Genomic DNA, 24,862 nt, shown 5'->3' with positions numbered 1-24,862 from the left:
ATCTGAAAGCCATACCTGGCTGTCCCAATGCTGATGGAAAAAAGCCTTTCTCACATACCTAAAACCCAATCTCAGCCAGCCTGCGAACTTCTGCTATAGAACATGGAGCTGAATAATAAACCACCTCAGGTTTTTCTAAGTTCCATCTTTACCTTAATGTGCTAATCAGTGTGAAGGTTGTCTGTCTGAAATTTAGATAATATGATATGACAACTTAGCTGTGGAATTCAAAGATTAAATGAACTGCAGAAGCATCAATTATTAATGTTATTATTACTCTCAGCCCACCATTTCTAAATGTAATTTTCACCTCACGGAATACCTTTGGGAAATGAGCTACTGTAATAATTCCTGTTTTGAGCATGGAAGTAAAAGCCTCTGTAGACCTTGATACATGTAGCAGGGTACTTCAGGAGAGTAGTTCTCCAAAGTTCAGTTGACATAGAAAAAGATGGATATGCTTCAGTTTGAATTACATCACTCCAGAAGACTTTGAACTATGCTTTCAAAACACACAAATAAAGAATTTGTGTCAGTGCTGTGCTGAAGTTGATGTTTGGTCTTCGTATAAAAACCAGTACTTGCTAAGGATCTGGCTCATTGTATACTTATCAAGTACATAAAGTGGCTTCTACTTAACAAATAATAATAATTTTTCTTTTTCTTTTCTTTTCCACCATCCTTGAAGAAAATTGATAAATTTAATAGTTCTTGACTGACCATTTCAACCCTGTCCTGAGTTTATTTAGGTTACTAAGAAAAGAGTCATAGTTTTATAAGTTATTGGTGGAGGTACAAGAATCTTCTAGCGTGGAAGATGTAAGTTCTTGAAAAATCAAAGTAAAATCTTGCAAATCAAACTTTTCTTTCATTTCAAGGAATGGCATTACCATTAGCTTGATGTTTCAGCCAGAAACATGAAAGTAATTTTTATTGCCCTCCTTTTCACACTCCTCCCTCTGTCGCTCTATGTTTACTTATACATTGACTTTGAAGACATCTGTCAAATTAACCTGTCCCTTGGCATCTCTGTTGCTACTCTCCTAACTCAAGTCACCCTCATTTATACCTGTACTTTATAGAAGCCACCTACCTGTTCTCCCAATTTCCATTCTTGCTCCCAACCACCATTCCATTTTCTACCTTGTAGCCAGAGTGATCATCTAAAACTCAGGTCTTCCATAGGTCAATTGATAAATGAAAAAGGTGATAGTGAAGTGCAGTAAGTGGCATTGGATCAGTTAGATATCATAGGGGAAAAGGAAATTGAACTCCTACTTCATATCACTTACAAAATCAACACATATTGAAAAATCTTAATGTGAAAAGTGAGACAATAAACTTTGAAAATGAAACATAGAATATTTTTACAAACTTGAGGTAAACAAAAATATCTTAAGTAAGATAAAAAGTATTAACTATGAAGGAAAATTGATAAATTTTGCTCTATTAAAATTATGAACTTTTATTTACCAAAAGATAGCATTAAGAATGTAAAAGAACAAGACACAGTACAAGGTAAGACACCTGCAATACATATGTCCAAAAGAAGACTTGTTTCCAGAATACATAAAGAGCTCCTACAAATCAGGTAGGCAGAATTAGACACTTAATAAAATAATCAAAAGATTTCAACAACTATATTACAAAAGATTTAAAAGCATCCAGTAAACATATGTAATGGTGAACAATTTCATTAATCATTAAGAAAGTGCAAAGTGAAATTACAAGGCAATGTTATAACATACCCAACAGATTGGGTGAAATTCAAAAGACAGGTAAATAGCAGATACTGGTGAATATGGAGAACTGAAACTCTCATACATTGTTGGTGGAAGTGTATATACTGGTACAACTTCTTTGACAAGTGTTTGGAAGTAGCTACTCAAGTCAAATTTTCACATGTCTTAAAATTCAGTAGTTAGAGTTCTATGCATATGCCTCCTCAATATTGGAATATATATATATATATATATATATATATATATATATATATATATATATGTTGTGGCATGGTCATATAACACCTTATAGCAATGAAAATGAACAAAATCTGGCCACAAGCAGAAACATGAAAGCAAGACACTTCTGATTCTGGGAAGGGCATATAAGAGAGCTCTAAAAGGACCTTTGAACTAAATGGTTTGTTTTTTTATTTCTACTACCAAATTCCCTTGTCATTTTAGGAAATTCTGTTTTATCCCCAATGATTCAAATGAGGTAAATTGCTTTTCTTTTAAGTGAGAAGTCAACCACTTCATTTATCTTTTTTAAATGTTTGATTCTTGTCTCTTTTTCCCAGGTACATTATGTCAATGTGCTTCCCATTCTTTCTGAGCTTCACTATCCCTTTATTAAAAAAACAAGAAAGGGATCCCTGGGTGGCGCAGCGGTTTGGCGCCTGCCTTTGGCCCAGGGCGTGATCCCGGAGACCCGGGATCGAATCCCACATCGGGCTTCCGGTGCATGGAGCCTGCTTCTCCCTCTGCCTGTGTCTCTGCCTCCCTCTCTCTCTCTCTGTAACTATCATAAATAAATAAAAAAATTAAAAAATATATTTATTAAAAAAAAAAAACAAGAAAGGAGAACAGTGATGTCATTCAATCCAAGGACCTTGTCCTTGAATCCAAGGACCCTTTACTATAGGAAGGGATAAAGGAACACTAAAGGTCTCAAAACCAGTTGGAGAGTGAGAAAAAAAAAGGCAAAAAAATGCACAAAGGAGAGTGACCAGGTATAATCCAATGCATCTCAAAACCTTTCTGCTCATTGGCTCAGCAATTTTGAGAAATTTATTAAAAAGGGAGAAATCTGAAACTCAGAAAATAGGTTTATACACATAGATGCTTATTGCCATACTACTTATAATGTTAAGAAAAATAGGAGGAAGACAAGGAGTATAAATAGTCTAGTATTTAAAAAAATAGAAGTATTTAAATAAAGGCATATACTATGATATGCACCAGTTGAAATAATGTTTTCAAGGTATTTTTAAAAATGGAGAAATAAATGTGTTAAAGGGCAGAGTGACAATGTGTTATGACACAACTGTATATTAATATAAACTCAAATATGTAAAAAATGAAAAAAAATCAAAATAAAAAATGTAGGAAACATTTTAACATAATGATAGGTTACAACTGGTGATGAGATTATTTTTATTTTCCTCCTTATAGGCTCTATGTTTGCTGCATAATCTATAATGAACATACACTGCTTTTCCATCAGAGAAAGGAAATAATCTATAAAAATTGCATGTACAGGTAAAACCCAAATACTATTAATAAAAATGTGAAGAAACAGGAAGAAATGCAATGGTCTATGTGAGAATGGACAATTTTGTCAAAATCACCCACGTGCATCTATCTATTCTTTAGAGAAACAAAAAAAAAAAAAAAAAAAAGGGAACCCTCTTACACTGTTGGTGGGAATATGAACTGGTGCAGTCACTCTGGAAAACTTTGTGGAGGTTCCTCAAAGAATTAAAAATATACCTGCCCTACGACCCAGCAATTGCACTGCTGGGGATTTACCCCAAAGATACAGATGCAATGAAACGCCGGGACACCTGCACCCCGATGTTTATAGCAGCAATGGCCACGATAGCCAAACTGTGGAAGGAGCCTCGGTGTCCAACGAAAGATGAATGGATAAAGAAGATGTGGTTTATGTATACAATGGAATATTACTCAGCCATTAGAAATGACAAATACCCACCATTTGCTTCAACGTGGATGGAACTGGAGGGTATTATGCTGAGTGAAGTGTCAGTCGGAGAAGGACAAACAGTGTATGTTCTCATTCATGTGGGGAATATAAATGGTAGTGAAAGGGAATATAAAGGAAGGGAGAAGAAATGTGTGGGAAATATCAGAAAGGGAGACAGAACGTAAAGGCTGCTAACTCTGGGAAACGAACTTGGGGTGGTAGGAGGGGAGGAGGGCGGGGCCGTGGGAGTGAATGGGTGACGGGCACTGGGGGTTATTCTGTATGTTGGTAAATTTAACACCAATAAAAAATAAATTAAAAAAAACAATTAAGATATAATAAATGGTGCTATCTCTTTTATTTTGTTTCCATAGGGAGGGGCCAGGAAGTGATTTATATTTGGAATCCACAGTTTTCCCCAAAATCACTATGCAAAGACTTATTGTTTACTTATGGTATTTTTTAATGCTGGTTGTGCTAAGTAAACATTCATGATTCAAATTCAACTGAATTTATTCCTTGATGGCATTAACAATTTTAAACTTCTTTCCGAAATTTGACTTGAGGTTTGATGGAACACCATAACCACCTTGTAAACTCTCTAAAAACTAAGAGGCCATTTTGTAAAGGGTTTACAAGTCCTTTAATGGTAGCGATTCTGGCTTTCTTTACCACTGGAGTTTGATATATTGATAATACATGGTGACTGGCAGGACCAGCACTTGAGTTAATGATAAAGTCTAAATTTTCAGTAGTTTCATGTCTTTTATGAGCATGAAAACCGAAGTATCTGGATGACTCACAAGCTCAGGAGAGCAATGATTTAACATTCTATTATTCACACAAAATTTATATTCTAGCCAAAGCCTTGTATGCCAAGGGGAAATAATCTTATTTTGATTTGGAGCTCATTTCCAGAAACGACAAATAATTGCCAGGAAAAAATGTAAGTGAAGAGAAATCAAACCAATGGCATAATAAAGAAAGAGTGCCAAAATGGGTCTTTGGACTGTGGAACTGAAGTTAAAAACAATTTCTTTCTATTTTGGTGTCTTCTCCTAAAATTAACACGTTATCTTTTTAATAATGAAAAATTATCAACAAATGGTCAATATATGCTACTAGGGCTCTCTGTTTTACTCCTGGCATGAAACCACCCATTTAAGTATCAATTATCATGCTTCAAAAAAGGAAGAATAATTTTACTCATGGTTAAATCTTGGTCCCTTTCAGTAGCTTTTGATATTGAGAGACCTTAATTACCTCATTGCACTGCTTAAAAACTTCTGTTCACAAAATTTCTACAAGTGACACTGGAAAATATTGGAAAGGAATAATATTTATTGAGGACTCACTAAGTCTGGTACTACATGTATATTTTATCAGTTTTTATCTTAACAACTCCACCTACTGGGTAGATCCATGGCAATTTTACACAAAAGAGAATGAAATTTCACAAAAGCCAAAGTGGTTTAGTTAAGATGATACAACCCCTAAGTGACAGAGGTAGTATTGGACATAGGTATGTTTTGTCTCAGGGTCTGTGCACTTTCCTTTTTGCCACATAAGATCCCTTCTACATTGTGTGGGAAATATGTCAGAGGTGTAAAAACCTCCCTAATGTTCTCCATCATGGTCAATGGCTTTCCTGTTGCCCATCAATTCAACAGTGTTCTGAGAATTTACACAGGAAAAAAAAAAAGACCTTATTTTGTGTCTGGAACACCAACAAAGAATTATTCTTTAGTTTTACATAGAGTTCCCATGAATTCCTGAATTGGTGTGTGTGTGTGTGTGTGTGTGTGTGTGTGTGTGTCTTTCCTGTTAACCTCACCACATTTTGTCCTTTTTATTGTTTTAATTGGGAAAGAGAATAACAGAAAAGAAAACATGACACAGTCACACCAATTTTGCAAGCAAAATCACACAAGCATAAATTTACTGACTTGCACCGAAGACTGACAATTAGCTGTTATTTATGGGTTTCCATCATGTTTTACCTAATACATTTTTTTTTCAAGAGTAACTAGGTATTTTTCTCTTTCTAAGGTACTAAGGAACATTAAATGGGTAACTTTGACAAGTGAAAGACCAAAAATGTAAGAAAAGGATATGATAGCACCAGGTGGAAACCCATGTATCTTGTCAAGATTTTTTAGAGTTGGTGATCTTCAGAGCTCCATTTTTGAAAGATAACAGTCAAGCAAGATCAAAGAATAAACTGTCTATCATATATACTATCATTATTTCACGAAAGGTGTCGGTCGGTGTGAAGTTTAAAATCCATCCTAGTTTTGAAAAGTGTGCAAGATTAATTACTGATAAAATTTCTAAATCCAAAGTGCATAGTGAAGTTTGATATTATGTAGCAGATGAATACACAATTGGGGTCTTCTTTGTATTGTTTTGTTTGCAACTAGAATACAAACTTATACTTCTTTTCCATATGAAATGTACACTCAAGCTTATTTTGGCATGCATGTGTCATGACATCCTAGCCACTTCCCAAGCTAACTTGGACTATAAGTATATGAAATGCAAAAGTAAAAGCTTTAAAATTGCTTTCTGTCAAATATCATGGCGTTTGTATACACCATTGTGTGGCATCTATGCCATTTATCAAATAGCTTCAATTTAGCAAGTAACGAAATGGAAAACTCACTTTCATGCCAAAGTGCTGTCATAATGTGGATTACTTGGAAAAGGGAGAAGTGTCAGGGCTTCAGAAGGAGGTTTCTGCAGATAATATTCCACATGAACAATTCTGCTTGCCTTAGTATTCAGTAAAATTACTGAAGTCTATCAGTGAGCATTGTCATTTAAAGAAAGTGAGTGGAAGAACTCAGACTTAAAGTGCCTTTCATGCTTCTCCACATAATGAAAATCAGGAACTCAGAGTCCACCAGCTCTTTCTGATTTATGCTTCTTTAGTTTCCTGCCATACATAAATATTTCTAACCGTCAATTTTGAACTAAGCCGAGAGCCCAAAACCTCATGGAATGATGATACATATCTTCTGCACCATCAACCTCTTTTTCTTAAATATTCTTATCATTCAAGTTATAGTTTACCTTCTTTTCCCAACATTTACTCCAAGTAAGAACACCAGTCATGAGAGTTCAAAAAAACAAATTAGTGCATCACCAAATATCTGACTAGAAGAAAACTACATACCTCTATATACTACATACTTCTCCCTCTTTTTACAGGATGGGATATTGAGAACTGAAGTGGGCTCTTGCCATAATGCTTTTGGGAATCTATCATAGTAGATGTAAGGTTAGCATTGGTAACACAAATGAGTTCCTTACCTCAAGTCATTACCCCCTTCACCCCAAAACATTGTGATCACTTCTGCCTGGAGCTCAGTCAATGTATATTCTTCTTTATCTCTGTGCTGGAAGGGACTTTAGAAGAGGTCTGCAGAATGTGTTTATTGTATTTAATCAAATAAGACATATAGATGGTAATATGCATTTATTTTGCTTTAAAAAGAAAATTGAGTTAGTTTTAGAGAGAAAAATATCCAAATGAAAACAATATTAGGTTGCTCACCAATCACCTTGCCATCCTAAAAGATAAGGTGGACTTGGGTCTAAAGTGAGTCCTTTTTCTATTAGTGTCTCTATTAATAGAATTCATTAAAATAACAATGATTTTAAAAATTAAATATGATCATTCAGTAAGTTAAATTAGATGATCGTGTTTTTCTTGATCTTGCTTATATAACAAATTGATAAGATCTTTCAAAAATCTATAAGCTTAGGAAATATTACTTTATATAACCAATATTCTTTACAGGATTATAATAAGACTTAGTTTTTTCAATATGATTACATCTCCATGGAGTTTTTAGTGAGTAATTGCTTACATGAGAGTTGGATTTGGCACAGCTTACCCCAAAACTAGTGTTGACAATAAACAGCTATTCACTGTGGGTGATCATGGGAGAAAAGATTTACCATTCATAGTTAATAAAAATTCTAAAATAAAGTCACTAAGCATTGCTCTTGGAAATACAAGCATCATGTGGAAGAAAATGTCCTGGGAGGGAAAACAAAAACACAAAAATAGCCATGGGTTAGTGTGTTAGTAAGAGAGAATAATACACAGATATGTTTTACTTTCGTAACTTGTCAAGTTCACTCTCAAATTAATACTTAATAGGGAGCTATGAATCTATTAAAGTATGGGACCTTTTTTTCCTTTATATCTCTCAAAATCATATGAATTACTTACTTGGACACACTCTGTAAGCTGGGCTTTAGGAAAAGCAGCTAACAAAAAATTAGAAAATTCATTGAATCAAGCATGAGTGTGAAACAACTTGCTATTTATTTATGGTCATATGGTTAAACTCTTTCATTTTTCCCTTGTAAAGTCATGGCTAAAAGAATTGGCTTTATAATGTTCAGAATAAAATAATTCAATATTTTCCCCAACAATGTAGTTAGTTAATGATTAAATTAAGAAGGAGTGATGATGTTGCTGGATGATTCATAAAAAGGAAAATCTATATGTTTGGTCCAGTCTATATGTTTCTGGTCTATATGTTTCTATGATGTCTTTAGCTCTTTGACAGTACTCTCCTTCTCATCACAGTAATTGTTCTTCTCATACAGCATTGTAGCTCTTAGAGCTGGAATGTTCCTCAAGAAACCATCTCATCAAGCTCTCTGCCCTTCAGCAGATAATTCAATTCAACAAATTGTTATTGAAAGCCTGTTTCATAAGAGTCACTGTCCCAGGTCCTGGGGAAGATTAAGGAAATATAGCTCCTGGTCTTAAGAAATTCATATTCTTCTCAAGTAATAGATTAGAGAGTTTATTTGCAGGCAAGAACTAAATTCTTTGCCCAAGGTCACACAGCGCAGGGACCTTCAAAAAGCCTATCATCTTCAATGTATTTCCTCTCAGAGTTGGCAAATTATTGATAATGTAACAAAACTGTAGAGATAGGAGGGTAATTTGTTCCTTGCTTTATATTACACACACACACACACACACACACACACACACACACACAGTAACATCACTTGAAATCAAAGGAAAGAAAAAGAGAGAAAACTGAAACATACAAATTAGGAGCTGAGATATAACCACAGATAGAGAACAGTAATTCAAAAGACAGTATCAAGCTCTCCTTGAGAGGAATAATTTTCCAAGAAAATATGAATGACAAAAGTAAAAAACTGGAATATAGCCATTAAAATGGAAAAAATAAGAAAATTTGACAAAAAGTACATGCACTCTACTCCCCCAAATTGGGGCCAGGCTAATTCTTTCAAACTTTCAGGGAACAGATTCCACTATAAGTTCTTTTCAAAAAGCCACCACATCTTTATTACTCATGTGTGTATCTCTAATACCCAACACAGTACCTGGGATATAATAATGTGTAAAATAGGCATTACTGGATAGAAATGGCCTTTGCCATTGAAAGTATTTCACAGAATAAAGAAAGGAATGGATGCTACCATATTTATTTTACCAAGCAAGCATACCTCTCATAGAAAAACCTAAAAAGGTTACCAAGCAAGAAAACTGTGAACCTATAATCTTATCTACAAATAAAAGTCTAAACTTTTCAAGCAAAAAAGGCTCCATGACAAAGTAGAGTTTATACATTATTTTTTTAATAATAAATTTATTTTTTATTGGTGTTCAATTTGCCAACATACAGAGTAACACCCAGGGCTCATCCCATCAAGTGCCCCCCTCAGTGTCTGTCACCCATTCACCCCACCCCTGCCCTCCTCCCCTTCCACCACCCCTAGTTCGTTTCCCAGAGTTAGGAGTCTTTATGTTCTGTCTCCTTTTCTGATATTTCCTACCCATTTCTTCTCCCTTCCCTTCTATTCCCTTTCACTATTATTTATATTCCCCAAATGAATGAGAACATATAATGTTTGTCCTTCTCTGATTGACTTATTTCACTCAGCATGATACCCTCCAGTTCCATTCACATTGAAGCAAATGGTGGGTATTTGTCATTTCTAATGGCTGAGTAATATTCCATCGTATACATAAACCACATCTTCTTTATCCACTCATCTTTCAATAAACACCGAGGCTCCTTCCACAGTTTGGCTATTGTGGACATTGCTGCTATAAACATCGGGGTGCAGGTGTCTCGGCATTTCATTGCATCTGTATCTTTGGGGTAAATCCCCAGCAGTGCAATTGCTGGGTCGTAGGGCAGGTCTATTTTTAACTCTTTGAGGAACCTCCACACAGTTTTCCAGAGAGGCTGCACCAGTTCACATTCCCACCAACAGTGTAAGAGGGTTCCCTTTTCTCCGCATGCTCTCCAACATTTGTGGTTTCCTGCCTTGTTAATTTTCCCCATTCTCACTGGTGTGAGGTGGTATCTCATCGTGGTTTTGATTTGTATTTCCCTGATGGCAAGTGATGCGGAGCATTTTCTCATGTGCATGTTGGCCATGTCTATGTCTTCCTCTGTGAGATTTCATGTCTTTTGCCCATTTCATGATTGGATTGTTTGTTTCTTTGGTGTTGAGTTTAAGAAGTTCTTTATAGATCTTGGAAACTAGCCCTTTATCTGATATGTCCTTTGCAAATATCTTCTCCCATTCTGTAGGTTGTCTTTTAGTTTTGTTGACTGTATCCTTTGCTGTGCAAAAGCTTCTTATCTTGATGAAGTCCCAATAGTTCATTTTTACTTTTGTTTCTTTTGCCTTCGTGGATGTATCTTGCAAGAAGTTACTGTGGCCAAGTTCAAAAAGGGTGTTGCCTGTGTTCCCCTCTAGGATTTTGATGGAATCTTGTCTCACATTTAGATCTTTCATCCATTTTGAGTTTATCTTTGTGTATGGTGAGAGAGAGTGGTCTAGTTTCATTCTTCTGCATGTGGATGTCCAATTTTCCCAGCACCATTTATTGAAGAGACTGTCTTTCTTCCAGTGGATAGTCTTTCCTCCTTTGTCGAATATTAGTTGACCATAAAGTTGAGGGTCCACTTCTGGGTTCTCTATTCTGTTCCATTGATCTATGTGTCTGTTTTTGTGCCAGTACCACACTGTCTTGATGACCACAGCTTTGTAGTACAACCTGAAATCTGGCATTGTGATGCCCCCAGATATGGTTTTCTTTTTTAAAATTCCCCTGGCAATTCGGGGTCTTTTCTGATTCTACACAAATCTTAAAATAATTTGTTCTAACTCTCTGAAGAAAGTCCATGGTATTTTGATAGGGGTTGCATTAAACGTGTAAATTGTCCTGGGTAACATTGACATTTTTACAATATTAATTCTGCTTTTGGGTGCAATTGTAAATGGGATTGACTCCTTAATTTCTCTTTCTTCAGTCTCATTGTTAGTGTATAGAAATGCCACTGACTTCTGGGGGTTGATTTTGTATCCTGCCATGCTGCCAAATTGTTGTATGAGTTCTAGCAATCTTGGGGTGGAGACTTTTGGGTTTTCTATGTAGAGTATCATGTCATCGGCGAAGAGGGAGAGTTTGACTTCTTCTTTGCCAATTTGAATGACTTTAATGTCTTTTTGTTGTCTGATTGCTGAGGCTAGGACTTCCAGTACTATGTTGAATAGCAGTGGTGAGAGTGGACATCCCTGTCTTGTTCCTGATCTTAGGGGAAAGGCTCCCAGTGCTTCCACACTGGGAATGATATTTGCTGTGGGCTTTTCGTAGATGGCTTTTAAGATGTTGAGGAATGTTCCCTCTATCCCTACACTCTGAAGAGTTTTGATCAGGAATGGATGCTGTATTTTGGCAAATGCTTTCTATGCATCCAATGAGAGGATCATATGGTTCTTGGTTTTTCTCTTGCTGATATGATGAATCACACTGATTGTTTTACGAGTGTTGAACCAGCCTTGTGTCCTGGGGATAAATCCTACTTGGTCATGGTGAATAATTTTCTTAATGTACTGTTGGATCCTATTGGCTAGTATCTTGTTGAGAATTTTTGCATCCATGTTCATCAGGGATATTGGTCTGTAATTCTCCTTTTTGGTGGGTCTTTGTCTGGTTTTGGAATTAAGGTGATGCTGGCCTCATAGAACAAATTTGGAAGTACTCCATCTCTTTCTATCTTTCAAAACAGCTTTAGTAGAATAGGTATGGTTTCTTCTTTAAACGTTTGATAGAATTCCCCTGGGAAGCCATCTGGCCCTGGACTTTTGTGTCTTGGGAGGTTTTTGATGACTGCTTCAGATTCCATCAAAATCCTAGAGGAGAACACAGGCAACACCCTTTTTGAACTCAGCCACAGTAACTTCTTGCAAGATACATCCACGAAGGCAAAAGAAACAAAAGCAAAAATGAACTATTGGGACTTCATCAAGATAAGAAACTTTTGCACAGCAAAGGATACAGTCAACAAAACTAAAAGACAACCTACAGAATGGGAGAAGTTATTTGCAAATGACGTATCAGATAACGGGCTAGTTTCCAAGATCTATAAAGAACTTCTTAAACTCAACACCAAAGAAACAAACAATCCAATCATGAAATGGGCAAAAGACATGAACAGAAATCTCACTGAGGAAGACATAGACATGGCCAACATGCACATGAGAAAATGCTCCGCATCACTTGCCATCAGGGAAATACAAATCAAAACCACAATGAGATACCACCTCACACCAGTAAGAATGGGGAAAATTAACAAGACAGGAAACCACAAATGTTGGGATGATGGGATGAGCACTGAGTGTTATTCTGTATGTTAGTAAATTGAACACCAATAAAAAATAAATTTACTAAAAAAAAACCAAATTAGCAGTAATCATGCAAAATATATCAGAACTGAATTTAATAAGAATTGTGAAGAATATGTGAAAAAAAATCACTACATTCAACTAGAGAATATAAACAAAGACTTAGATAATGAAAATACCAATTTGCTAAAAATAAAAGAGGAAAATATTTAAAGCAAATGTGGCAGACATGTTAATAGATTTTTCTACATCCAAAAATTTTTACATAGCAATATGGACTAATGAGGCAAATAAGTAATTTACAAAGCAATAACTGCAAATAGTGAACAGAATTGTGAAACTATTTTAAATTTTATTTGTAGTTAAGTAAATATTAATAAAAGTGGGCATTATTTAAGACCAGTAAAATGATGATTAAAAAGAATGCTACAGCTAACTTCTTGGGAGTTTGGGAATTGCACTCATAGACAGCTAGAGATGTATCTTGGCACAGCGTTTGGGGAGGCATTTTGTTAATCTCTATTAAAATTGAATGTATGCATCACTTTTGACTCGGAAATAAAACTTCAGGAATTTATCCTAATGAAAATAATTTAACATATGCACAGTATGTATACATAAAGATGCTTACTACATCATTATTTTTAAAAGAGAAACAGGGACAGCTGGGTGGCTCAGTAGTTGAGCATCTGCCTTTGGCTCAGGGTGTGATCCCAGAGTCCAGGGATCAAGTCCCACACTGGGCTCCCTGCAGGGAGCCTGCTGCTCCCTCTGCCTGTGTCTCTGTGTCTCTCATGAATAAATAAATAAAATGTTTACAAAAATTTAAAAGAAAACAAAGCATCAATATAAACATCCATCAGTAGGGGAATAGTTAAATCAATTGTGTTATTTATATACAATAAAGTTTCTTGATATCATTAAGCATGATTCATATTTATAACTATTGATGTGTGAAGATTCTATGAAATAGTTAAGTAAAAGAAGCACATTATAAACAAAAACACAGGTTACAAAACCTGTGTAATGAAATGATTTTCATATGGCTAGAATTCTTCCTAGTAAGTTGTAGAAGCATACAGTCAGAAAAGTCACAGATTATGAGTCTTTATTCTCTTGTATACATGTTCCTGTGTTTTCTGATTTTTCTACAGTGAGTATGTTTTTTAAGAGTTTATTTCTTTTAGGTTCACAGCTAAATTGAGGGAAGGAAGGTACTCCCATATAGCCCTCACCCCAACACATGCACAGCCTCCTCCGCTTTCCATATATACTTTCAAACATGAAAAAAAGAATAAAAGTTTAAAAAGAAATGTATTATTTGGGGTTAAAAAAACTGGCTCTGTTGTATTAAATTGCTTCCTGTATGAGCAATCTTTCTCTGATGGATAAATACATAGTTGAATGTGAAAATGGGCTATACAAGTGAAAAATTTTCCTCTCTAGAGTACTTATGCCCTGCATAGGCAACTACAGACAAGCCATCCCAACAAAGCCAGTGTTGAGAAAGGCTTGCCTTGAAAACATACAATACATGTTCTCCCATTTAAAAAGCCAGCCTTTTGGATAAGAGTATAAATTGGTAAAATCATTTTGAAAATCCAGCAGTGGCTATTAAAGTTAAATAAACATATATCCTTGACACAGCAATTCCACTCCTGGGTTTATACCCAAAAGAAATGGATATTTATGTTCATCAAAAACCTGAATGATCATCGCAGTTTCATTAGTAAGAGTTAAGAACTGGAAATGACCCAATGTCTATGAAAAGAAAATTGTGATTTAGTCCTACAATGGAATACTACACAGCAATGAAAAGAGATGGTCTTGTGCCAAATGCAATAATATAGATGAATCATAAAGACATAATTTTGAGTAAAAGAACCCAATCATTAAACCATCATTACCATTTGATTCCATTTCCATCAGTTCAGATAAAGGAAAAAAATAATCAATGGTAGTAGAAATCAGAACAATAGTTGGGTTAGGACGGAGTGATTTCCATAGAAGAGGACAAAGGACCTTCTGAAGCATTAGAAATATCTTGATCTGGGGATTGCTGGGTGGCTCAGCGGTTGAGCCTCTGCCTTTGGCCCAGGGCCTGATCCTGGAGTCCTAGGATCAAGTCCCACATCAGGCCCCTGCATGGAACCTGCTTCTCCCTCTGCCTGTGTCTCTGCCCCTCTCTCTCTCTCTCTGGGTCTCTCATGAATAAATAAATAAAATATTAAAAAAAAGAAATATCTTGATCTGAGTGGAGTTCAGATGGGTGCATATATATATGTATATATATATACATATATATATGTAAAAATTTACTGAGCTATACATATAGATTTGTGAATTTAACTTATATAAAAGTTATATTTTAACTAAAAATTGTTTTTTTAATTTAACTAAAAATAAAAGCCAATCTTCCCAGAAAGAAAAAGCAGGTCAGCACACTGAGCAGAGGCTATTTCAGGGTGAGTATTACATAGTCAGCACATTTTCAAATGATGGGGAGATTATTATATCATCTGAATACACCTAATTATTACAACTGGCCAGCAGTCATTTATAGAAATTGTTCATAAATATTTAAACATACTGCCTGGAAACATTTCTAAAGAGCTTTTAATATTTCTCAGCTGAGGTACATTGGTGTGAATTTCCAAGATCATGCTCCTGACATTGAAGTAATTGAAAAATCCAGGGCAAACTGACTAATCCCAGTAACAAAGAAATCTATTGTTTTCTTGCCTATTGTTTATTTTATATCCATTTATTTTAGGCTCATCATATTCATTCTGTTTCATTCAGTCTCCAAATATGGAATTCCTGCCTGACTCTTCCCGATTTGCCCACCATTCTGATGTTGCCAAACTCCCTCCACCTGAGGGCTCTGAGTCAGTTGGCAAAACTCGTTCGATGGTTTATCTAGAAGAGAGGGAGGACAGAGGAGAATATGCCAAGGGAAAACTGTAAAAATGTCATGAGCAGTTCCCATGATTTTAAAATCCATTTTAAAATTATTTCATTCTATCATTTCTATACTGAAATATTTCGACTTCCAGAGGGCATTCTGGTCAGCAAAACTGCAACTAGTATACTGCAAAGTTGCAAAAGTGCATAGCATGGTCACAAATTTATGCATCTTGCTTTCAGACACACAGTTTATTTATCCTCTAGCACTGGCCTAAGCTTCCTTATGGATCCTATTCTCCTAAGGAATGGGAACAACTCAGATCTGCCGATTAACAAAGTTCCAGATTTTTCTGATTCAACAGTTTCCCTCCAGTATAAACATTTGGTCCTTCAAAGTTGAGATCCTTCAAAGTTCTGTGTCTTCTACTTCCTCGGGTATCTTTCTGAGACGTCCCCTCTCTGGTAGCTTGTGTGATATATAGTGGTATAATTATATATGGTAATATTATATATGAATGATTTAATTCCATTTGTACCTAAAGTAGTCAGGTTGATCTCTCTTGGCTGGGTCTAGGTTCAGTTGTGGTCCCTGATAGTCTCAGTCTCTCTTCCGTTCTAAGTGGTGTCACAAAGGCCTCTGAATAACTTCATATTCACCATCCAGCCCTTGGCCTAGGTGTTCTATACTACGAGCCCCTTGCCTCTCACTTGGGTAGGCTCTAAGGCATAGACGCTTGACGTCAGCTTGACCATCTGCCTTTGGGGATCTGTAGAAATTCCTGACTCTCAAATCAGGCCCTAGTACGGTGGTCTTCAAGAAACACCTGGAGGACTTGTTAAAACATAGGCTACTGGGCCCCCCCCTCAGAGTTCCTGATTCAGTAGGTCTGGAGTGGGGTCTAAGAATTTGCATTTCTAATACCTTCCCAGTGATGCTAATGCTGTTGTCACCGTTTGAGAACCTCTAGTCATAGAAGAACCAAGCCATCAGGAAAGCTGAGACTTCAGTGCTTTTAATTTTACTTTGATGTGGCTTGATATGGTGAATGGTCACCTATGAGACCATTATATTCTGGAATCCTTAATGTGAATTTTAAAAAAACACCCCTTACTTAACACCCCGGTGGCTCTTTGGGCTGCTTATATCCCCCACTCCACCATTGCACTTCCTTACAGCCTTGTATCCCTTCACAGCCCTTTCAAACCAGAATAACTGGATTTGGCTTTCCCATTTCCAGGTTGCAATATTCTCTTACCCTAGGCAACAAGCCAAATAGGGCAGCTGCCATAGATGGCTGGGTACTTTCTTCACGCTTTATGGATGATCTGGCTCCAGAAATGGTCAAGATATTTCAAAAATTCTGGCTTTCCATCCCCTTCCTCTGTAGCAGGAGGCAGCTGGATGTCTCAGGTTAGCTTCCTGAGACATCCTTCCTGAGGGAAGGTTATGATCATGGAATTCCAAAGTATGGAAGTCATTAATATTTTGCTAAACTATCCTTGTTACAGATAACATTCATTGAGGACCTCATTCTAGCTCTTTCTTTGAGGGACTAGTAGCCAAAGGGCTCAAATTCCAGAGTATATCCCATATTATAAAGTAGAAAGCAAATCGATCCCTAGTGCTAAAACAGTTTTTAAATTACTCAATTAGACATTATGGAACCAAAAATCCCTATATACTATAATCATTTTCAAATATTCACTTTCCTGCCAATAGCCACATTTTGCCAGGTTGTGGAGACAAAGCAAGTTGGCAAGATGTTGAGAAACCTGTAATTGGCAGGACAGAATATCTTTTTGCTGCCAATTTCATGGGCAGGTGCCTGGGACTTGATAAGATGTGAGAGGAAAATTTGTTGCTTTGATTCTGAACTTTATAGAAAGCCACTTCCTGCTATTTTGATGTTCATGACCTCAAATCTATGCTGCTGATTTTTTTAGGTATATAAACTCTCTCAGTGGGCCTACCACCATACTATACTTTCTAAATTTGGGGAAGAATTATGATATTTAAATAGGTGTAAGGTCTAGAAAACAAATCAGACTCCATAGTAGCATACATCCTCTTTTGAGTAATCCCTGTTCATGGAGCTCACTAGAAACTGATTTGATATCTTGACATTGAATTTTGTTGAATTTCTTGAACTATAGACAATCAATGTTTAAACCACAGATGTCATAAGAGAATGGGCATCTGCTTTTCATAAAATAGATCCTGGTACTCCCATTTTATGCAGTCCATTTTTATTGCAAATTTTTTTAGTTCTTTCCTTATAAGGGAGGGTCTTTAATGTAAAGAGAGTTATCCCAAAGTGAAGAAAACCATTTTCAGGGGAATCGACTTTGAGTAATGTTTATTAATCAGACTAATATAATGGGAATGTACAAGATCAAAGAAGAGAAAAAATGAGTTCATCTTCCTTTTCAGGCACTAATATTGTACATCTGAGGGCAAGTGACCTTTCCTCTCTGGATCGCTTTTGTAAAATAGAAAGCTGGACCAGAAGATGCCTATTTTCGCGTCTCCTACTGTTTAAACAATATGAAGATTTGTATTAGGATGCTATAGGAGTCCTTGGCTTGTTTACACTCCATCTAAGCTGCCCTCTATCACCCCAATTTGCTTCAGTCCAGCAAAAGAACCTAACAAGATGCCCACAGCTTGCTTTCTTTCTCCCCATTTCTCTCTCTCTCTCTCTCTCTCTCTCTCTCTCTCTCTGTGTGTGTGTGTGTGTGTGTGTGTGTGTGTGTGTGTTTAAGGAGAGGATTTACTGAAACTAATTCTTAAACCTATGCAGGGTCTGACTCCTAAAGCACTCATTAAAAACCCAGCATATTTGCCTCAAAAATTCACCTCCAACTTTTGGGATGCTCCATGAAAGAGACTAGCTAAGAGAATGGAGGTATTTGGCTCTGAGGTTCTTATAGTACAATGTCTAACTCCTCTTATAGCCAGGATTTTTATTGTCAAACAATGTGTTATCTAGAGACAGGCGGACTTAAATTACTATTTTATAAGCTCTTCTACCTCTGTTTCCTACATTTTTTTGTGTTTGTAGGGAATGGTTTCAGCACCTTCAGGAAGCTTTTTTCCTCTACCACTAAGTTATCATATATTGCAGTTTTTAGAATTTATATAGGATCATGAACCAATGCATCTCCAAGATGTACATCAAACCTGCAGGAAGAGTGAAAGCCAATCAAGACAATGGCCTGAAGATGTTTTCCAAGACAGTGAGTGTATCTGGGGTCCTTAACACTCCAGGTCAGGAAGAGAAACCATGGTTTCTACACACAGAGATCTCATTCTATAAATTTGCAGAAGTCCATTAGTGAACACCTGGTCATGATAGACTAACTTGTCATCTATCACTGAGTAAAGTCCCTAAAATAAGATTCTTATGAATCTTTACTTATGTTTATAATTACCCTATTCTCATTGAGTCTAATTGGAATACCTCCACATAAAATGCCAGGAAAGGAATTATACGTACAAAGCAGCTTTTAATTAAGAGGAAAAGCACCTATGTGTACTTGGCAGCTTGGTGTTCTTTTAGTTTCCTTAATGTAGAACATGGCATATCAGCATTTAAATGGCTTCTGATTAATAAGTACTTGTTTCAAGGCTACCGAGACTGAAATAAGATAAACACATATTAACAGAGTGGGAACAATAATAAAAGGAAATAAGTGTCACTGGTTTAAAATGCATATTGTAAGTGATTCCAAAAGCATGGAAATGTAGTTATTAAACCAGCATGGAAGACCATGGGCCTATTTTATTGAAGTAATTAAATACTCTCTTCAAGTTTATGGCTCCTTGGATCATTTTCGGCAAATGAAAATTGGAGGGGAAATGTTAACCAGGGCCTAATGGATGGCAGCCAGCTTGACTTCTTGATATCAGTAGCTGAGTTTTGAAGGCCATTTGCTATAGAAACTAATGGCCTATTGAATTTGGGGGCTGAAGTCGGAAAAGAGTTCATATCAGTGGCATTGTAGCCAGTGTTTTCTTCCAATTGCCATACAATTACAGTATTGACGATAACAACAACACTAAGAAGAGTGGAATCTTCTGAGTACTTAGTATATGATGGGCACTGTTTTAGGCAGTTAATAGGTGTTAACTCATTTGAACTGGATCACAATGACATGGTGTAAGAAGCAGTCTGCTATCATACTGATCATTATATCACCCCCTTCTGACCCTCCAAATCAGAGTTTCTCTCTTATCCCTTGACACTCTATGAGCATGGTCTGGATTTTCTCTCTTTTACATGGCTCATGAGAGGCATTTTCATTTCTGTTTACTCCTTGCTGGCTCTTTCACTACTAGAATACAAGCTGACTGAGATCACAGACTGTATCTCACTATCCACTCTATCTTCACAGTGCCTAGATCACTGATTTATCTCTTTTTTAATATGTATTTTTTATTGGAGTTCAATTTGCCAACATAGGGTATAACACCCAGTGTTCATCCCATCAAGTGTCCCCCTCAATGCTCGTCACCCAGTCACCCCATCCCCCTTCCACACTACCCCTTGTTCGTTTCCCAGAGTAAGGAGAGAAAATGAGTGGGAAAAATCAGAGAGGGTGACTGATTTCTCTTTCACATATTTTTAGAATAGGAGATCTGCATAAATTAAGAAATTCTGCTCTGCAGCCAGGTCTTCAGCCACATGCAGCTTTGCCACACACTGGTCATGGCCCACTACCTGATTAACAGGGGCACATCTATGTCCCAAATAGCAGGCTCGTGGAACATTAGCTGTCCATGGGGACAGTTAAGTGTGGGGATGGCATCACCTACAATGACTTTCACATTCTCACTGGGTATGCTGACTCACTGCAGACCAGATGGACCTGACCTCTGCTCTCATAAGAAAGATCACTCTGGCTGCTCAGTCAGTAGAGCATGCAACTCTTGATCTTGGGGTTGTGAGTTTAAGCCCTATGTTGGGTGTAGAGTTTACTTAAAAATAAAATTAAATTTTAAAAATACTTTAAAATTAAAACAAAAAGATCACTCTGAAGACCCCCCTGGCTTCCTCAACCATGGACACAGTCACAGAGGCTGGTCTGGCCTTAGCAAAGGCCCTTACAGGAGGTATTGGCTTCATCTATTACAACTGTATACCTGAATTCCAAAGCCAACAAAGTTCAGAAAGGAAAGAAATATGAGCAAGGATTCATCAAAGACCCTGTGTCCTCAGCCCTGAGGATTGAGTGTGGGATGTGTTTGAAGCCAAAGCCCAGCATGGCGTCTTTGGTATCCCAACCACAAGCACAGGATGTATGGGCAGTTGATTTTCTCAAGGAGGAGGAGAACGACTGATTTTTGGAAGAGATCATGATGAAAGAGGAAGATTTGGTGGTAGCCCCTGCAGGCATCACATTGAAGGAAGCAAACAAAACTCTGCAGCGCAGCAAGAAGGGAAAGTTACCTGTTGTAAATGAAGACGATGATCCTGCCAGGACATTGATGCTAAGAGTCTGATCCAAGACCATGCCATGATGAATTCTGGGGAACTGAAGTTTGAGAAAATAACATCTTCAGTTTAGGTGAAGTGGTGTCCACAGCCTCCATTTGTATAAGGTGCTCTTCAGAAAAGGGATACAGCATACGTCCTGGTTTTTCAATGAAAGTTTGGGGAAAAAAAATACTATGTAGCTTTCTTTTTCTCTCAAAAAATATTTCAGAAATGTTTTTGTGTTTTTGTTTTGTTTTGTTTTGTTTTGTTTTAGAGGTGGGGGGGGTACAGAGAAAGAGAGAGAGAAACTTAAGAATGTTCTACATCCAGCATGGAGTCTGACTTGGGGCTCGATCTCACAATCCTGAGATCATGACCTGAGTCAAAACCAAGAGTCAGACACTTAAATGACTGAGCCACCCTGGTACCAAGGAATGTTTAAAATATTCATAGCTTTGAATTAAAACTTAGAAAATCTAGTTACAAAGCAGTATGCAAATTTTATTCCAATTTTCAAAACTGTTATGTATATAAAGACAGATTAAAATATATAAAAATATTAAAAGTGATCATCTCTGGACAGGAAGATAATGGATAATATTTATTGCCTTTCTATTTTCTAAAACAAAGTTGTTATAAAACTATAGCAAATGTTTGCTTAAAATATTAACTGATTTTAATGTAATTATGATTTTGTCAAATTACTTTTGCTGAATTTTTAATAGCATGCAGAATAAACAGAACAAGGAAAAAAACAACTCACATCCAATAAGTGCTTCAGAGAAATTTCTAAGGCAGGATTTTATCTGTCCATTGGAAAAACCACAGTTTTATTGATTAAAAGCTTAGCCATTGTTAGGCCTTTTCCCATTTCTGTTTTCCATTCTGGCTTAATTTATTACCTGTTACCAAGACTAAGATGTGGAAACATTAGAACTCTCTTGCGAACCACATATGGAATCTTGCTTAAGGATATCAAGTGAGGGGCAAGACAAGAAAAGAAACTCTTCTTGGACACATACTCTCCTAAGGCACTCTGTGAAATTTTGGCAGCATGAATTGGGATTACCCTAAATAACCTTTCTTTGAACAACTTGGAGTCGTCAGAATTCTTTAAAACCATACTTGTCAAGGTTCTTATTGATCAAAGACTTTCCTCCCCTTCAAAGCTACGTGGCTGCTATGAAGAAAATATTTCCAACAGACTTCAGCTAAGTGTACACAGAAGTATGTAAGGGTCAGGTAATGCCAGCCTAGCAAATTCTGCAGCAGGTTTTGAATCTATGGAAATCAGAAAAGGTTTCTTCTTGTTGGTACAGTTAAGTAAAACTTTTGTTTTCTCTGCTTTTTGGTTGCAGTAGTAATTATATGCTTATTTACTTCATAGAAGGTTTCAACTGGTCACATAACAATGAGTAAGATGACTAGTAAGGGAGAAATTTAATCTGAAAGGTGCAAAAATTTTTATCATAAAACACTTTTATATTTGATGAAACTAGCCAGATATACATCACCTGGATTAAGTCACCTTCCACAGACACTTGGAAAATCTGACTTTCCCAGACTGGCCCCTTCATTATTCCCAATATCCTGAAGTTTTATTTCCTGTTTATGTTACTCGACAAAAATCCTGCAATTTTACTTATTTATTCTACTTGATCATAAATTGCCAAACTCTCTTTTTCAATGGAGTTGAGGATCAGAAAGCACCTACATATTTTTTTCTCTCCAACACAAATACACTTCTACGTCAGTACCCAGAGCATCTTCAAATAGTTTGCCAATGCTAAAAGAATAAAGGAAAACGCACATGGTATTTCTAAAATTCATTTTTACTTCTGTTATATAAACAATGGATGCTCATTGTAGAAAGACTTGAACACACAGAAGCAAAACTGAATAGAGATACAATTCATATTTCCACTGTTTTGAAATAACCACTGTCAACATTTGATGTATGCCCTTTTAGATTTTTCCTCTATGTTGTAGATAGAAAGCTAGATGTATTTATGCAAATATATAGTATCATAATCTGTTTTCTATTTCTTTAAAGTGTGCAAAAATATGCCTATGCTATAATGTAATTCCACACTTAAATCTTAAAAGTCTGCTTAATATTCTATCATTTGATAGTATCACAACTAAACAATCCTTATTTTGGAGATAAAAGAGATTTTTAACTATTTTGTATTATAAGTATTATTATAAATAATATATTTTTCACTAAAAATTTCCTTGAATGAAAATATTTAGAATATAATTTCTTTCTCAAAAGGCATGCACACTTTAAAGATTTTGTGATTTATTGACAGATTGCCATCCAAACAAATGGTGCTATTTATGAGTGGACCATTTCTCCAAATCTTTCACAATACTTAGTATTATCACTTCTAACTTTTAAATATCAGGGTATAAAAATAACTGAGTATTTTGAATCTCTTTAATTATGAGTGAAATTAAAATTTCTTCACATATTTGTCACATTCAACTGTATTTATTCTTTTGTGAACTGTCTTATGGGTATTTTTTTAATTGTGAGAAAATTTTTCATATTTAATTTTAAAAGGTAATTATATATTTAAGGTATTAATACCTTACTTTGCCATTCCTGAAGATAGTACTTTCCCCAGTACTCATTTGTGTTGAATTTTATTCATGTTTTTAAACACAACTTTTTAAAATTCTCAAATAACTAAACTAACTTGAAAAAGTTATAAAAATAAAATTATTCATAGAAGTATGATGCTGGATCATACCAAAGTCTAATTTGACCCTTTTCTCCCAAGCTGGACAAAATCCAACTCCACTCTGAAAGAGTTATATCTGGTCCTTTCCTAGGCAACTTAAAAAAAAAAAAGAAACTTTAATAAACATTTTTGACCCTAAGTCTCAACATCTGTTATCAATAAGGTAAGACAACTCAGAATATTTTTGTCTCATATTTCTTCAAAGAATTTTTCACAGTTGATGAATCTAGCTAACAGGTGGGTACATGTCATATTAAAAATTGCAAATCTAGCTCCCAGTGTAAAACTGAGATGGTTTGCAGCAAGACATTGATTTGCAGGCATCTGACTAATGACAATGGCTTAGAATCATGTCTACTTTCTGTCAGAGACAGAAGTCCTTGAATATAGACATGAACAAAGTTAACTTTACATAAGACAACTTCTAACATTCTTAGATTCTTGGTGAATTAAGTGATTAATGTCATTTGGCCAGGATAGTGGCACACTCACTGCATTGTCCAGTCATTCATGCATGCTGCAATGTTCTGTAACATGAAACAGTTTTCTCTCCTAGAATAGTACATGGTGCACACAACACCTGGGATCTCTGGTGCTTTTAAAAATGGTGTTCACAAAAGTATGTCTTGGCACCTCCTCTGTGATGACCACCAGCAAAAAGAAAAATAAGGCTAATGGTACACAGGCTTAGAGAATTCCAATGGAACTTGCCTCTGTGTTATTTTTTGTGGGGGCACAAAAGGTATAAAACCTTTGGAGAATCCATTGAAAGCTATGAAGTCTCACTACTAAAATGTATACATACACATAGGGAAAATATTTTGTACATAATACGGGGAGGTACAGATTTCCAACTGAAGCCCACCTGTATGTCTGTAAAGGGGTCAGAACATTCTACTCCACAATGGTATGATTGCTAATACCTATTCGAGAGTCTGAGAGATAGCATGAAAGATCAAGTCACCAGGAGACCCCCCAGTCTGATTCTGAATGTTAGACTGTGCTATGAATTGCATCACTCGTGACTTTGCCAACAGAATGCCTTCCTGTGTCAAAAAACTTTCGAAGACCAGAATGGACAGCTGGTCCAATTATGTTGTTCCAGGAGAGTTGACCAAGCGCTTTGTGAATGCACCAGTGTATAACAAACAGCCTACCCTCTCTAAGATTATTTATCATTTCCATCACCCAGAGAGAAGCCAGTCTTCCTCCTAATGAAAGTGAGAAGTGTTTGTTCACACAGAGTACATTCTTCGTAAAGTATCAGTCTGGTCAGTGAGAAAACTGATTTGTCCTCGTTATGGATCACATATAGCCCCT

The 24,862-nt window shown here is 36.2% G+C and overlaps 1 long non-coding RNA gene across 2 annotated transcripts in view; it reads right to left on the bottom strand.

The window, feature by feature from the left end:
- The window catches only part of LOC140614480 (uncharacterized), a 40,862-nt gene extending 19,167 nt beyond the window's left edge, over window positions 1-21,695 (bottom strand). The window contains exons 1-3 of one of the 2 annotated variants that reach the window (XR_012015335.1): window positions 21,559-21,695; window positions 20,769-20,952; window positions 10,865-11,919 (exon numbers count right to left, since the gene is read on the bottom strand). This is a non-coding gene — a long non-coding RNA (uncharacterized lncRNA). Of the gene's footprint in view, window positions 1-10,864; window positions 11,920-20,768; window positions 20,953-21,558 lie in introns of those variants that run through there. The other variant, XR_012015336.1, reaches the window with a different exon arrangement.
- Window positions 21,696-24,862: the final 3,167 nt, after the last annotated feature.

The sequence above is a fragment of the Canis lupus genome, chromosome 22 (assembly GCF_048164855.1).
Source record: "Canis lupus baileyi chromosome 22, mCanLup2.hap1, whole genome shotgun sequence".
Lineage (NCBI taxonomy): Eukaryota > Metazoa > Chordata > Mammalia > Carnivora > Canidae > Canis > Canis lupus.
This window is presented reverse-complemented; position numbering and strand designations above follow the sequence as displayed.